Source organism: Eriocheir sinensis, unplaced genomic scaffold, assembly GCF_024679095.1.
Source record: "Eriocheir sinensis breed Jianghai 21 unplaced genomic scaffold, ASM2467909v1 Scaffold77, whole genome shotgun sequence".
Taxonomy (NCBI): domain Eukaryota; kingdom Metazoa; phylum Arthropoda; class Malacostraca; order Decapoda; family Varunidae; genus Eriocheir; species Eriocheir sinensis.
Window position 1 is genome coordinate 5,660 of NW_026112131.1, and position 14,214 is coordinate 19,873.

At 44.2% G+C, this 14,214-nt stretch overlaps 1 non-coding gene across 1 annotated transcript; it reads right to left on the reverse strand.

The window, feature by feature from the left end:
- Positions 1 to 11,584: 11,584 nt before the first annotated feature.
- On the reverse strand, positions 11,585 to 11,657 carry Trnav-aac (transfer RNA valine (anticodon AAC)). Its single transcript has one exon. It is a non-coding gene; the product is annotated as a tRNA-Val (tRNA).
- Positions 11,658 to 14,214: the final 2,557 nt, after the last annotated feature.

Consider the following 14,214-nt stretch of genomic DNA (forward strand, 5'->3'; position numbering starts at 1 on the left):
AGCTAACCAGCCAGCGGTGGCATTTGTCCCGCGATGCTGCAGCCCAAGAAAGGAATTTGTGTTGCTTAATTGAATTAGTGGCCGACCCTGCTACCCCTCCTGCTCCTCCTCTTCCTCTACCTCCTCCTCCTCCTCCTGCTCTTCTTTTCTTTCTTTTCTTCCCTCACTACCACCCTCCACATCCCTCTTGTTCTTCTCTGCTCTTACATCCCCTTCACTCCACCTCACCTCCCCTTCCACCACGCTCTATCACACTTCTCCTTTTCCTCTCACTAACCGTCTCCACCTCCCTTCCTCTGTTCGCTTTCCCTCCACTTTACCACCCTTCCTCCCACGTCCTCTACCCCCATTCCTCCTCCTTCTCCTATCGCTGTCTCCTCACACCTCCCTGCCCCTCCCCTCCAACCAGTGATGTCCACCCCCCACAGCCCCCTATTACCAGTCTCCAACCATTTCCACTCACAACACCCCTCCTACGCCCTCTTCCCTCTCCCCCCATAACGGACCTCCTGACAGCCTCGTTAGATCCAGGTTGAGTTATTGGTGGATTTTTACCTTTGAGTTTTCTGTTTTGTTTGTTTATTTATTTTCGTTTTTTGTTAAGTATGACTGATAGCTTTTTTTTCTGTGACTTGGCTTATGTGTTATTTCCTCTCTGTTTTGTTCTTGTGCTCTGTGACTGTCTTGTTTGTTTGTTGCCTAATTCAGTTTTTTGCAAGATAGATTGTCGCTTCTTCTTCCTGGTGAAGTTGTTTATGTTGTTGTTTCGTGTGCAGCATTTCTCACACTTACAGGTCTGTTAATAATCACTCCCGGTAAATATTTTCACCACATTTACTTAAATTTGGGAAGAACAGGTTGTCCTTAATTTTCCAAACATTTATTACACAGTTAGCACACAGAGTCGATCTTGAATGGTTTCGAACACCGTTACGGTAAATAAAACATATTGTTCGCAATATCCTGTTTTATGTAAAGGAAATAATACGTATTTGTAATGTAAAGAAAACGGAACTGATAGTAAAGAATGTAAAGATAAGATTATTGGGAACATAACACAAGTAATCCACGAGTCCTGTAGGGCCTTGCAAGGCCACAACAAAAAGAAATCAGGCACAGGCATTGTGATATAACGCAGACAACTCTTACAATGACATATCAGCTGACTGTGTAGGACTTCAGTGTTGCCGAGCACGGGTGTGATGCTGTCCACGTTCACGAATCCTCCAACATTGTGATATAACACAAACAACTCTCACAATGACTTATCAGTTGACTGTGTAAGACTTGAGTGTTGCCGAGCACGGGTATGGTGCTGTCCACGTTCACGAATCCTCCAACATTGTGATGTAACACAAACATATCAGCTGACTGTGTAGGGCTTGAGTGTTGCCGAGCACGGGTGTGGTGCTGTACACGTTCACGAATCCTCCAACATTGTGATGTAACACAAACATATCAGCTGACTGTGTAGGGCTTGAGTGTTGCCGAGCACGGGTGTGGTGCTGTACACGTTCACGAATCCTCCAACATTGAACTTTTTTTTCTTCATCTCGTTTGAATCACATTCCGTTAATTGTGGTCCGCGGTCTTTCCGGGCCTGCCTTGACGTGCTCAGCTTTCCTTGGCGGCGCCGTGGTCCGAGTCGTCTGTGTCCTGACCTTTGCCCTTGGCCTTGGCCGTGCTGGTAAGTGGCTTTCGCTGCGGACATAACTCCTTCCTCAGCTCGACCACGTCCCCGGTGCCCCGTGACGGTGCCGCGGCTCTCGGCGTCCCCTTCTTTGGGTGATCCACCCGCACGTCGCGGCGGCCCTCCACCGCGGCGGTGTTTTGTACATTTCTGGCGCAACAAGATAACTTGTCCGCATCAGTGTCTCTACAGCAAGTTTTCCAACATGAGACGTTTTCTGGTGGGTCAGCAGCCACCAACTCCATATATATATATATATATATATATATATATATATATATATATATATATATATATATATATATATATATATATATATATATATATATATATATATATATATATATATATATATATATCAGCAAAGGAGTCAGTTCAAGGGCATAAAAATGGAAAACAATAATGAAAAAAAAAGCCCGCTATTCACTGCTCCTAAAAAGAGTTAGAGGAGTGGCCGAAAGATGGGTCAATTTCGGGAGGAGAGGTGTCCTGATACCCTCCTCTTGAAAGAGTTCAAGTCATAAGCAGGAAGAAATACAGATGAAGGAAGATTGTTCCAGAGTTTACCAGCGTGAGGGATAAAAGAGTGAAGATGCTGGTTAACTCCTGCGTAAGGGATTTGGACAGTAAAGGGATGAGCTTGAGTAGAAAATCGTGTGTGGCGAGGCCCCGGGAGGGGGGAGGCATGCAGTTAAGGCGCTGGTACACTAGCACATTTTCCGTCAATATTTTTCATCAACTTCCTCAAAATTGACAACTTCTTTTTAAGGCCCCGTTACACTAGCTCATTTTCCGTCAATATTTTTCATCAACTTCCGTCTGCACCTCGTTTGCACTGCTTCCGTCACATGTAAACAAAACACCATGGCCCCGACACACAGACAAACTATCGCCGCTATCAGCGTGATTAGGTGTTTAATGAAGCTGAGACGAGCCAAACAAGCCAGAAGACGAGAGTGGATGTGTGAGTGGAAGGCACGTCGCGAACAAGAAAGTGTTTACTATCGACTCTTGAGGGAGGTGATATTTGAGGACCACAAGGCAATGAGGAACTGGATCAGGCTCGACAAGGACCAGTGCAACAAACTTTTGGAGCCCTTGTTCATATATAAATCATCTCTGTGGTTCCAGAGACACTATGGTTTCTTATGCTCTCAATAAGCAATTCTTCTGAGAGTCTTGTCCACTGAGGGTGAGCCATTATTTATTGCAAGGTCTTCAAAGCGAGAGAAACACACGGAGTGTATCACATGTAAACGAGTTCTCGTCACACTAGACACTGTAGGTTTTTATGACACTATATTACAGAATGTAACTACATGTGTAATTGCTTTATTGAATATTTTTACCTATATTAAACAGTTGAATTGCTTCTCATGAAAAAGTGATTTAATTTTAATATTTCCTCATCATCCACTATGGATTCTGATTTGATTAAAAAAAAGTTGTTGACAACTTTCCATTTGAAGACGGTCATGTTCGTCTGATTCAAGACGTCGGAAAAGGAAGACGGAACATGCAAACAACGACGGAAATCGTAGACATCGACGGAAAATGTGCTAGTGTAACAGCGCCTTTAGCAAGTTCAGAAGAGCAGTCAGGGTGAAAATATCGATAGAAGATAGAGAGGCAAATTTGCGGCGGAATTTAAGAGGTAGAAGACTATCAGTAAGAGGAGGAGAGCTGAGGAGACGAAGAGCCTTAGTAAACTATCTTGACCAAGTAAATTATTCATACAGTACATCATAAAATAGGGATGTGCTACAGAATGAAAACCTGATGTGTTAGCAAAAAATGGATGCCATATTTAAAATCAGCACCTCAAAATTAGCAAAAAAACAACAACCACAAAACCTGAGTCAGCAAAAAGTGTGTTGACCAGTGATATAATCAATAAAGGAGAGCATATCTCTCTCTCTCTCTCTCTCTCTCTCTCTCTCTCTCTCTCTCTCTCTCTCTCTCTCTCTCTCTCTCTCTCTCTCTCTCTCTCTCTCTCTCTCTCTCTCTCTCTCTCTCTCTCTCTCTCTCTCTCTCTCTCTCTCTCTCTCTCTCTCTCTCTCTCACACACACACATCATCACTATCAACCTGTAACATTCCCTTCAGAAGTCCTAGGCAGCTCCTTTTTGATCTGATACAGTGACTCCTGGAAATAATCTCTCCATACCTCTCTGGGCACTTCGCAGTTTCCATTCCAAAAGCCGTGAAAGTCTGTACTCTGTGTCTCAGGCCCACAGGTCGTGACAAGAACAACACACTGCTGATTATGGTTTGCTTCAAGCACATTGGTAGGGAGCCGCTCGATATATTACCTTGTTTTAAAAGCTCCAGCTTTATGTGTATATTGATTTCCTGTTCGAATAAAGGGAGTCATCGCGAGTGGCCCAAGGCTGTCCTAAAGACCATCACAAATGAACTCCGGGAGGCAGCATGAGCCGAGCAAGTCATCTTCTTTCCTGTTTTTTTGTGTGTTTAAATACTTTTCTGGATGTTCTGTGATGGTTTGGATGAGCCCGCCCCCCCTTCCTCAGAAAAGACTCGCCCATTTTTTTGACGATGTTGTTCAGGCATAAAGATGAATGATGTCCTTTTCTTATAATATTTGATTTTTGATAGATTCAATTTTTTTTTATAATTATATTGTTGTTATTTATTTATTTATTTAACTTAATTTACTTTAATCTAATTTCTCTTTTGCTTGGTGTTCTCTTTTTCTTTTCATTATTTTCTGCTTTTATCTAATTTTCTTGGTGTTCTTTTAATATCATCCTTTTTTGATGTTCCTTGGTCTGGATGAGCCTCTTTCACCCCAGAAAAGACTCACCCATGATTTTGGATGTTAGTCAGGGCCGAAAGGTGGATGATTTGTCTATATATTTCTTTTTATCGATGTGATTCCATATTATCATTTTTTTGTGTGTTCTTTATCAATATTTTCCTTCTTTTATTCTTTTTCTAGATCTCTCCTTTACTCTGGTGTTGTTTGTGTTCTGTCCTCTTTTCTCGGTGCTCTCTTCAATCGCCTTTTCTTGGTGCGGTGTGCGGGTACTCCTGAGTCTCCTTCACCCCAGAAAAGACCCACTCGTACCAACACACAACACCACACGCCTCAATGCTTGATATTTTTTGCCTTTTCGTTCCTGTGATTTTTTTGTTCATTTTTGTAGTTGATGAGATAACACGGTAGTTTCCTTTTATCGATGTTGTGGTTCTGTATTATCTTTTTTGGTGGTCTTTTTCTATATCTTCCTTCTTCTTTTATTCTCTTTCTATATGATTACTTGTCTGGTATTGTTTCTGTTCTATCCTTTTTCTCGGAGTTCTCCTGCATCGCCTTTTCTTGGTGCTGTGTGCTGGTACGGGCAAGTCTCCTTCACCCCAGAAAAGGCTAACTCATGCCAGCACACAACACCACAGGTGACACGCCTTTATGATAGATTTTTGTCTTTTCTGATTTTTTCTGTTGTTTTTGTAGAGATGGCACGATTGCCTTCAGTTCTTTCCTTCTACAACCTGTAATGAGCGTTTCATTACCTGGGTCGTCTGGTTATTGAGAAGATCTTGCTGGCCCCGCCCCCCGCCCCTGTACCCTCGGGGTCTCCAGCACCGCCATGAACGCCCCGGGGGAGCCGAGGCGCTCTGCCGGGACTCCTGGGCCCTGCGACGCTCGCCAGGAAGACCTTGGGCCCCCTGACGCTCCCCAGCCCGCCGAGGCGAGGAGGGTTGGAGCAAGACTTGCCTCTTAAAACCACCAGACGGGAATATAAAGTTAATCGAAAATACCGTGAAGGCGCCGATCACGGAGTTTGTCGGATCCGGGATGGCAGGACGAAGGGCCGAAGGAGCGTGACAGATCGTCCTAAGAAGTGGAATGGTTTCCGGGGCAGAATCCGTTTGTCTCTTCCCTTCTTGCTTCCCTTTTTGCTTGTTTTGGATTCTCTCTCTCTCTCTCTCTCTCTCTCTCTCTCTCTCTCTCTCTCTCTCTCTCTCTCTCTCTCTCTCTCTCTCTCTCTCTCTCTCTCTCTCTCTCTCTCTCTCTTAAACAATATAGTAGTAGTAGTAGTAATAGTAGTAGTAGTAGTAGCAGTAGTAGTAGTAGTAGTAGAAAAAGTAGTTAGACCAAATCTGAGTACTTTTTCGTGTGTGTCAGGTCTTGATATGCCTTAACTACACATACCTAACCACGGCCCGGCGGACATAGAATCATAAGAGGGCAAAGGACGGAGCCTAAGAGTAATTACTGGGCTGCAAAGTTGGAACAGGGAAGGGAGGGCTGAGTTATCATTAGGCTGAAAGAGTGTTTGGGATGAAGGAAGGAAGAATGGGAAAAGAAGAGAGGAAGGAGGAACTGGGAGGGAGAAAAGGAAGGAGAGGAAGGTTGAAAAGGGACTGAAGAAGGGAAGGAGGAAGAACAAACAGTAGAAAACGGAGGGAATTTAGGAGGGAGAGAAGGACATTAAGAAACGAGAATGGGAAGGAATAATGGAGATGAACGGGAGGTAGAAAATGTGAGAGGGAGGGAAAAAGAGTAAGTTGTATGAGAAGCGAAGAAGAGAAGAGGGAGGAGGAGAAGGAGCGGGAAGATAGAAAAGGGAACGAACAGGAGAAGGAAGAACGAGAAGTAGAAACAGGAGGGAACTTTGGAGGAAGCGAGGAAGGAAAGGAATACTGGAGATGAACGGGAGGTGGATAATGTGAGAGAGAGGATGGGGAGTAAGGTGAATGAGAAACAGAGAAAAGAGAAGAAGAAATGGGAAGAAACACGGAGTGGAAGGGAAGGAGTAGAGAGAGGATGGGGAGTAAGGTGAATGAGAAACAGAGAAAAGAGAAGAAGAAATGGGAAGAAATACGGAGTGGAAGGGAAGGAGTAGAGTGAGGATGCATTCTAAGGTATGATGAATTGGTGATTGGTGCGTGTGCGTGTGTGTGTGTGTGTGTGTGTGTGTGTGTGTGTGTGTGTGTGTGTGTGTGGACGCGCGCGCGCGATGCGTGTCTAATAATTCACTGGCCTACAAGTTTTAACTTTTTTCTAGTGACCTAAGTTTGAGACCTGTTTTTGGGTAATTTGGTGTCACTGAGTTTACAAAAGACAATAGTTTTTTTCTATCACGTCAAGTTTTTTTTATCTATGGGCTGGTCCATATTGGCCCCAGCCATAGCTATAAGAGATATCACAGGTAATCATATATGTTGATATTTATTTTATCTATTTATTTAGACAGTTATTTATCTATCTAGACACACGCAGATATATAAATATATTGTATCTGTTAAAAGCGATGGTTGCTCTACACGAGTCTACAGTATGATCCTCATGAATGGAGACTCTTTATGGATATTTCAAAAAAGATTTTAAAATATGTATTACTCCTACTGGTCACTCTGTGCATTTAAAAGAGAATCCTGAACACATTAAAACTGTATTAGACTTACTCAAGGTTGATTAACACAAATGGGTCATATGTGTGGATCTGAAAATGGTCAACTTTTTACTCGGCCAACAAGGAGGGCATACAAAATATCCGTGTTTCCTGTGTTTAAGGGACAGCCGAGCGAAAGACAAACTTTGGGAACAGAAACTCTGGCCAGTTAAAAAAAGAAAGTTTGACTGTTGGGAAGAAGAATATCATGCACCAACCCCTTGTTGAGAGAGAGAAAATCATCTTCCCAGCCCTTCATATTAAACTAGGACTAATGAAGCACTTTGTCGAAGCTCTTAATGTGGAGGGTGACTGTTTCAAATTCATATGTATACAACATTTCCTGGCCTAAGTTATGATAATATAAAGGCTGGTGTTTTTGACGGGACAGAAAGTTAATGAAATGCCAAGACTTCTCGAGCTCGATGACTGACGTAGGAAAAAGAGCTTGGGACTCATTGGTGGCTGTTGTGAAGGGATTTTTAGGGAGCAAAAAGGCAGCAAGCTACAAGGGTTGGTGGAGACATTGCTTGATAGCTCTCATCTTTTAGGCTGCAGCATGAGCATAAAGGTTCATTTCCTCTAGAGCCATCTCGATGATTTCCTGCTACTCTTGGAGACGTGAGCGATGAGCATGGCGAGCGCCTTCATCAAGATATCAAGGTTATGGGGGAGAGATATCAAGGCAGGTGGCACACACACATGTTGGAGTTAGACCTCATCTTGACTATGCGGTTCAGTTCTGGTCACCTTACTATAGAATGGATATCAAAATGTTAGAATCAGTGCAGAGGAGGATGACTAAGATGATTCAGGGGTTGAGAAACTTGCCATACGAGGAAAGACTCAAACAGTTAAACTTGCATTCTCTAGAAAGGCGAAGGGTGCGTGGAGACATGATCGAGGTTTATAAATGGATGAAGGGCAATAATAAGGGAGACATTCATAAGGTTTTGTTGGTAAGAGAACCGGGTAGGACACGAAGTAATGGGTTTAAACTGGATAAATTCAGATTAAACAGGGACATAGGCAAAAATTGGTTTACAAACAGGGTGGTGGATGAGTGGAATAGGCTTAGCATTCATTTGGTGAGTGCCAATACAATTGTCACATTAAAAAATAGATTAGATAAATTCATGGACAGCGATATTAGGTGGGGTTAGATACACGGGAGCTTAGATTCAAAGGAGCTGCCTCGTACAGGCCTACCGGCCTCTTGCAGACTCCTACGTTCTTATGTTCTTATGTTCTTATGATGGCAGACTACTACTCAGAGTCCTTTCCTTGTTTCTATCTTCATCTTCTTGTCTCCTTTTCATTTCCTCACCTCTACCACACCTTCTTGTCTCCTTTTCATCTCCTCACCTCCACCACACCTTCCCCTCATCTCCTTCTCCTCACCTTCTTGTCTCCTTTTCATCTCCTCACCTCTACCACACCTTCTTGTCTCCTTTTCACCTCCTCACCTCTACCACACCTTCTTCCCCTCATCTCCTCCTCCTCCACACCTTCTTGTCACCTTTTCATCTCCTCACCTCTACCACACCTTCTTGTCACCTTTTCATCTCCTCACCTCTACCACACCTTCTTGTCACCTTTTCATCTCCTCACCTCTACCACACCTTCTTGTCACCTTTTCATCTCCTCACCTCTACCACACCTTCTTGTCTCCTTTTCATCTCCTCACCTCTACCACACCTTCTTGTCACCTTTTCATCTCCTCACCTCTACCACACCTTCTTGTCACCTTTTCATCTCCTCACCTCTACCACACCTTCTTGTCACCTTTTCATCTCCTCACCTCTACCACACCATCTTGTCACCTTTTCACCTCCTCACCTCTACCACACCTTCTTTCACCTTTTCATCTCCTCACCTCTACCACACCTTCTTGCCACCTTTTCATCTCCTCACCTCTACCACACCTTCTTGTCACCTTTTCATCTCCTCACCTCTACCACACCTTCTTGTCACCTTTTCATCTCCTCACCTCTACCACACCTTCTTGTCACCTTTTCATCTCCTCACATAAGAACATAAGAACATAGAACATAGGGAAACTGGCCGGGTTGCCTACACAGGCAGCTCCAGATCCCCCCACTACTCACGGTGGGTGAGGTGTCGTTACAGGGCTACAGGAGGCTTGATCCTCGTTATACCAGCGGTAGTACCCAGGCACTCATCCAGCACCCGTCACCTTACTGCACCCACACCTCACTGCCACCTGTCGTCCTCGTCCATGTAGCTATCCAGTCTACTCATAAAACAAGCTATCGTCCCTGCACTAACTATGTGATTGCTGAGCTATTCCATTCCCCCACCACCCTATTACTAAACCAATGCTTGCCTATATCTCTCCTAAATCTATACTTTTCTTATTTAAATCCATTACTGCGAGTAATATCCTGCTGGCTAAATCTCAGTACTTTACTTATATCGCCTTTGTTGTAACCCTTGACCCATTTGAATACTTCTATCAGATCTCCCCGCACTCTTCGTCTCTCTAGTGAATGTAAGTTTAGATATTTCAGCCTATTTTGATATGGGAGGTTCCTCAGCCCCTGAATCATCTTGGTCATCCTCCTCTGAACTGATTCTAGCAAGTTGATGTCCATTCTGTAGTGTGGGCACCAAAACTGGACAGCATAATCTAAGTGTTGCCTAACTAACGCTAAATAGAGTCTGAGGATGACCTCTGCACTCCTGTTGGTTACCATCCTGTTAATAAAGCCTAATACCCTGTTAGCCCTAGTCCTCGCACTAATACATTGCTTCCTTAGTTTTAGGTCAGAGTTCACTAACACTCCCAAATCCCTTTCACACTCAGACTTGCCAATCGCTGTGGAGTCTAAACTATACCCGTGTAATGGGTTGCGTGTTCCTACACTAAGTACGCTACACTTGGTGATGTTAAAATTCATCTGCCATTTCTCTGACCAAGCTGACAGTTTGTTGAGATCCTCCTGCAGTGCTCTAGCATCCTCCCCTGCCCTAATAGTGCGTCCTATTTTGGTGTCATCTGCAAATTTACCTATGTCACTAGTTATCCCATTGTCTATGTCACTGATGTAGATAATGAATAGAAGCAGCCTAAACTGAACCTTGAGGAACCCCACTGGTAACATTACCTATACGGATTTTTTACCGTTAATGGTAACCCTCTGTTTCCTGTCGCTAATCCACGCCTTAATCCAATCAAATACCTTCCCTCTTATCCCATGGGCCCTGACTTTATTTAACAGTCTCTGGTGAGGTACCTTATCGAAGGCCTTACTAAAATCAAGATAAACCACATCATAGCTCTCATCATTGTCAGCTGCCTCGTATACTCTATTGTAGAAGGATATAAGATTAGTGAGGCACGACTTTCCTTTAGTAAACCCATGCTGTGAGTCGTGAATTAAACTATGTCTGTCTATATGGTCCCTAATACTATCAGCTATTATTGACTCAATCATTTTACCTATAACTGACGTCAAACTAATCGGCCTATAGTTCTCCATAGAAGATTTGTCTCCCTTCTTAAATATTGGAATAACGTGTGCCTGCCTCCATGAAACAGGCACCACCTGTGTCTAGTGACTTCCTAAATACTTCTGTTAACTGCCCACTTATTTCAGTTTCACATTCCTTTATTACCCTGGGGAAAAGTTCATCTGGCCCTGGCGCCTTAGTGACTTTAAGTCTATCTATCTGTCTAATCACGAGCTCCCTACTTATGTTGATGTCGGTTAATTCTTCTACCTCTTCTCCCCTGTAGATCTGTTCTCCCTGAGGTATATCATCTAATCTTTCCTTGGTAAATTCAGTTCAGAAATATCTATTTAACGCCTCGCTCATTTCCTCATCACTGTCAATCAGCGATTCTCCTGGCTTAAGCGGCCCTATCTTATCCCTAACCTTGGTCTTATATAGCTGAAAGAAGCCCTTTGGATTGGTCTTTGCTTCCCTGGCAATTCTAATCTCATAATTACGTTTTACCACGCGTAGGTTTTTCTTTACTGCTCCAGCTAAATCGTTGTAACTATCCCTTAGGTGAGTTTCCCCCCTTTTAATTCTAACATATAGTCCTCTTTTCCTTCCTATTTCAGTTTTTAGCCTGTCTGTCATCCATCGCGGGTAGTTTAGTTACCTGTTGACCTGACTTCCCTGTGAGGAATGAATTGTTTCTGTCCTAATTTGATCTCCCTGACCAGACTATTATACTCACCCTCCAAGCTACTGACCTAACGAGTGACCTCACCAGAGATTACCGCCCCTCCCTGCCCTGGGTCGTAACCTACTTCTGATCTCACTCCCCTAAGCTTCTGCAGCTGCTTTCTTAAGCCCTCATAGTCTGCCTTCCTGAAGTCAGGTATTAATGTGTTGTTACTGCTTACTCTATCCTCACATTCAATATTAAATCTAATTTCCTTACGATCACTGTTACCTAATGAATCCCCATAATAATAATTATTTTCGTGAAGTAAATAAGATGTGCTCACCAGGGCTCGAACCTGGGACCTTCTGTGTGTTAGACAGATGTGATAACCACTACACCATGAGCACCTCTACCTCTACCACACCTTCTTTCCCTCATCTCCTCCTTCTCCTCACCTTCTTGTCACCTTTTCATCTCCTCACCTCTACCACACCTTCTTTCCCTCATCTCCTCCTCCTCCACACCTTCTTGTCACCTTTTCATCTCCTCACCTCTACCACACCTTCTTGTCACATTTTCATCTCCTCACCTCTACCACACCTTCTTGTCACCTTTTCATCTCCTCACCTCTACCACACCTTCTTGTCACCTTTTCTTCTCCTCACCTCTACCACACCTTCTTGTCACCTTTTCACCTCCTCACCTCTACCACACCTTCTTGTCACATTTTCATCTCCTCACCTCTACCACACCTTCTTGTCACCTTTTCACCTCCTCACCTCTACCACACCTTCTTGTCACATTTTCATCTCCTCACCTCTACCACACCTTCTTGTCACCTTTTCATCTAGTCACCTCTACCACACCTTCTTGTAACCTTTTCATCTCCTCACCTCTACCACACCTTCTTGTAACCTTTTCATCTCCTCACCTCTACCACACCTTCTTGTCACCTTTTCATCTCCTCACCTCTACCACACCTTCTTGTCACCTTTTCATCTAGTCACCTCTACCACACCTTCTTGTCACCTTTTCATCTAGTCACCTCTACCACACCTTCTTGTAAACTTTTCATCTCCTCACCTCTACCACACCTTCTTGTCACCTTTACATCTCCCCACCTCTACCACACCTTCTTGTCTCCTTTTCATCTCCTAACCTCTACCACACCTTCTTGTAACCTTTTCATCTCCTCACCTCTACCACACCTTCTTGTCACCTTTTCATCTCCTCACCTCTACCACACCTTCTTGTCTCCTTTTCATCTCCTAACCTCTACCACACCTTCTTGTCACCTTTCCATCTCCTCACCTCTACCACACCTTCTTGTCACCTTTTCATCTCCTCTACCACACCTTCTTGTAACCTTTTCATCTCCTAACCTCTACCACACCTTCTTGTCACCTTTCCATATCCTCACCTCTACCACACCTTCTTGTCACCTTTCCATCTCCTCACCTCTACCACACCTTCTTGTCTCCTTTTCATCTCCTCACCTCTACCACACCTTCTTCCCCTCATCTCCTCCATCTCCACACCTTCTTGTCTCCTTTTCATCTCCTCACCTCTACCACACCTTCTTCCCCTCATCTCCTCCTTCTCCTCACCTTCTTGTTTCCTTTTAATCTCCTCACCTCTACCACACCTTCTTCCCCTCATCTCCTCCTTCTCCTCACCTTCTTGTCTCCTTTTCATCTCCTCACCTCTACCACACCTTCTTGTCTCCTTTTCATCTCCTCACCTCTACCACACCTTCTTGTCTCCTTTTCATCTCCTCACCTCTACCACACCTTCTTGTCTCCTTTTCATCTCCTCACCTCTACCACACCTTCTTGTCACCTTTTCAACTCCTCACCTCTACCACACCTTCTTGTCACCTTTTCATCTCTTCACTTCTACCACACCTTCTTGTCTCCTTTTCATCTCTTCACTTCTACCACACCTTCTTGTCACCTTTTCATCTCCTCACCTCTACCACACCTTCTTGTCTCCTTTTCATCTCCTCACCTCTACCACACCTTCTTGTCACCTTTTCATCTCCTCACCTCTACAACACCTTCTTGTCTCCTTCTCATCTCCTCACCTCTACCACACCCCCTTCCCCTCATCTCCTCCTTCTCCACACCTTCTTGTCTCCTTTTCATCTCCTCACCTCTACCACACCTTCTTGGCACCTTTTCATCTCCTCACCTCTACCACACCTTCTTGTCTCCTTTTCATCTCCTCACCTCTACCACACCTTCTTGTCACCTTTTCATCTCCTCACCTCTACCACACCTTCTTGTCTCCTTTTCATCTCCTCACCTCTACCACACCTTCTTGTCACCTTTTCATCTCCTCACCTCTACCACACCTTCTTGTCTCCTTCTCATCTCCTCACATCTACCACACCCCCTTCCCCTCATCTCCTCCTTCTCCACACCTTCTTGTCTCCTTTTCATCTCCTCACCTCTACCACACCTTCTTGTCACCTTTTCATCTCCTCACCTCTACCACACCTTCTTGTCTCCTTTTCATCTCCTCACCTCTACCACACCTTCTTGTCACCTTTTCATCTCCTCACCTCTACCACACCTTCTTGTCTCCTTTTCATCTCCTCCTCTACCACACCTTCTTGTCTCCTTTTCATCTCCTCACCTCTACCACACCTTCTTGTCACCTTTTCATCTCCTCACCTCTACCACACCTTCTTGTCTCCTTTTCACCTCCTCACATCTACCACACCTTCTTGTCACCTTTTCATCTCCTCACCTCTACCACACCTTCTTGTCACCTTTTCATCTGCTCACCTCTACCACACCTTCTTGTCTCCTTTTCACCTCCTCACCTCTACCACACCTTCTTGTCACCTTTTCATCTCCTCACCTCTACCACACCTTCTTGTCACCTTTTCATCTCCTCACCTCTACCACACCTTCTTGTCTCCTTTTCATCTCCTCACCTCTAATACACCTTCTTGTCACC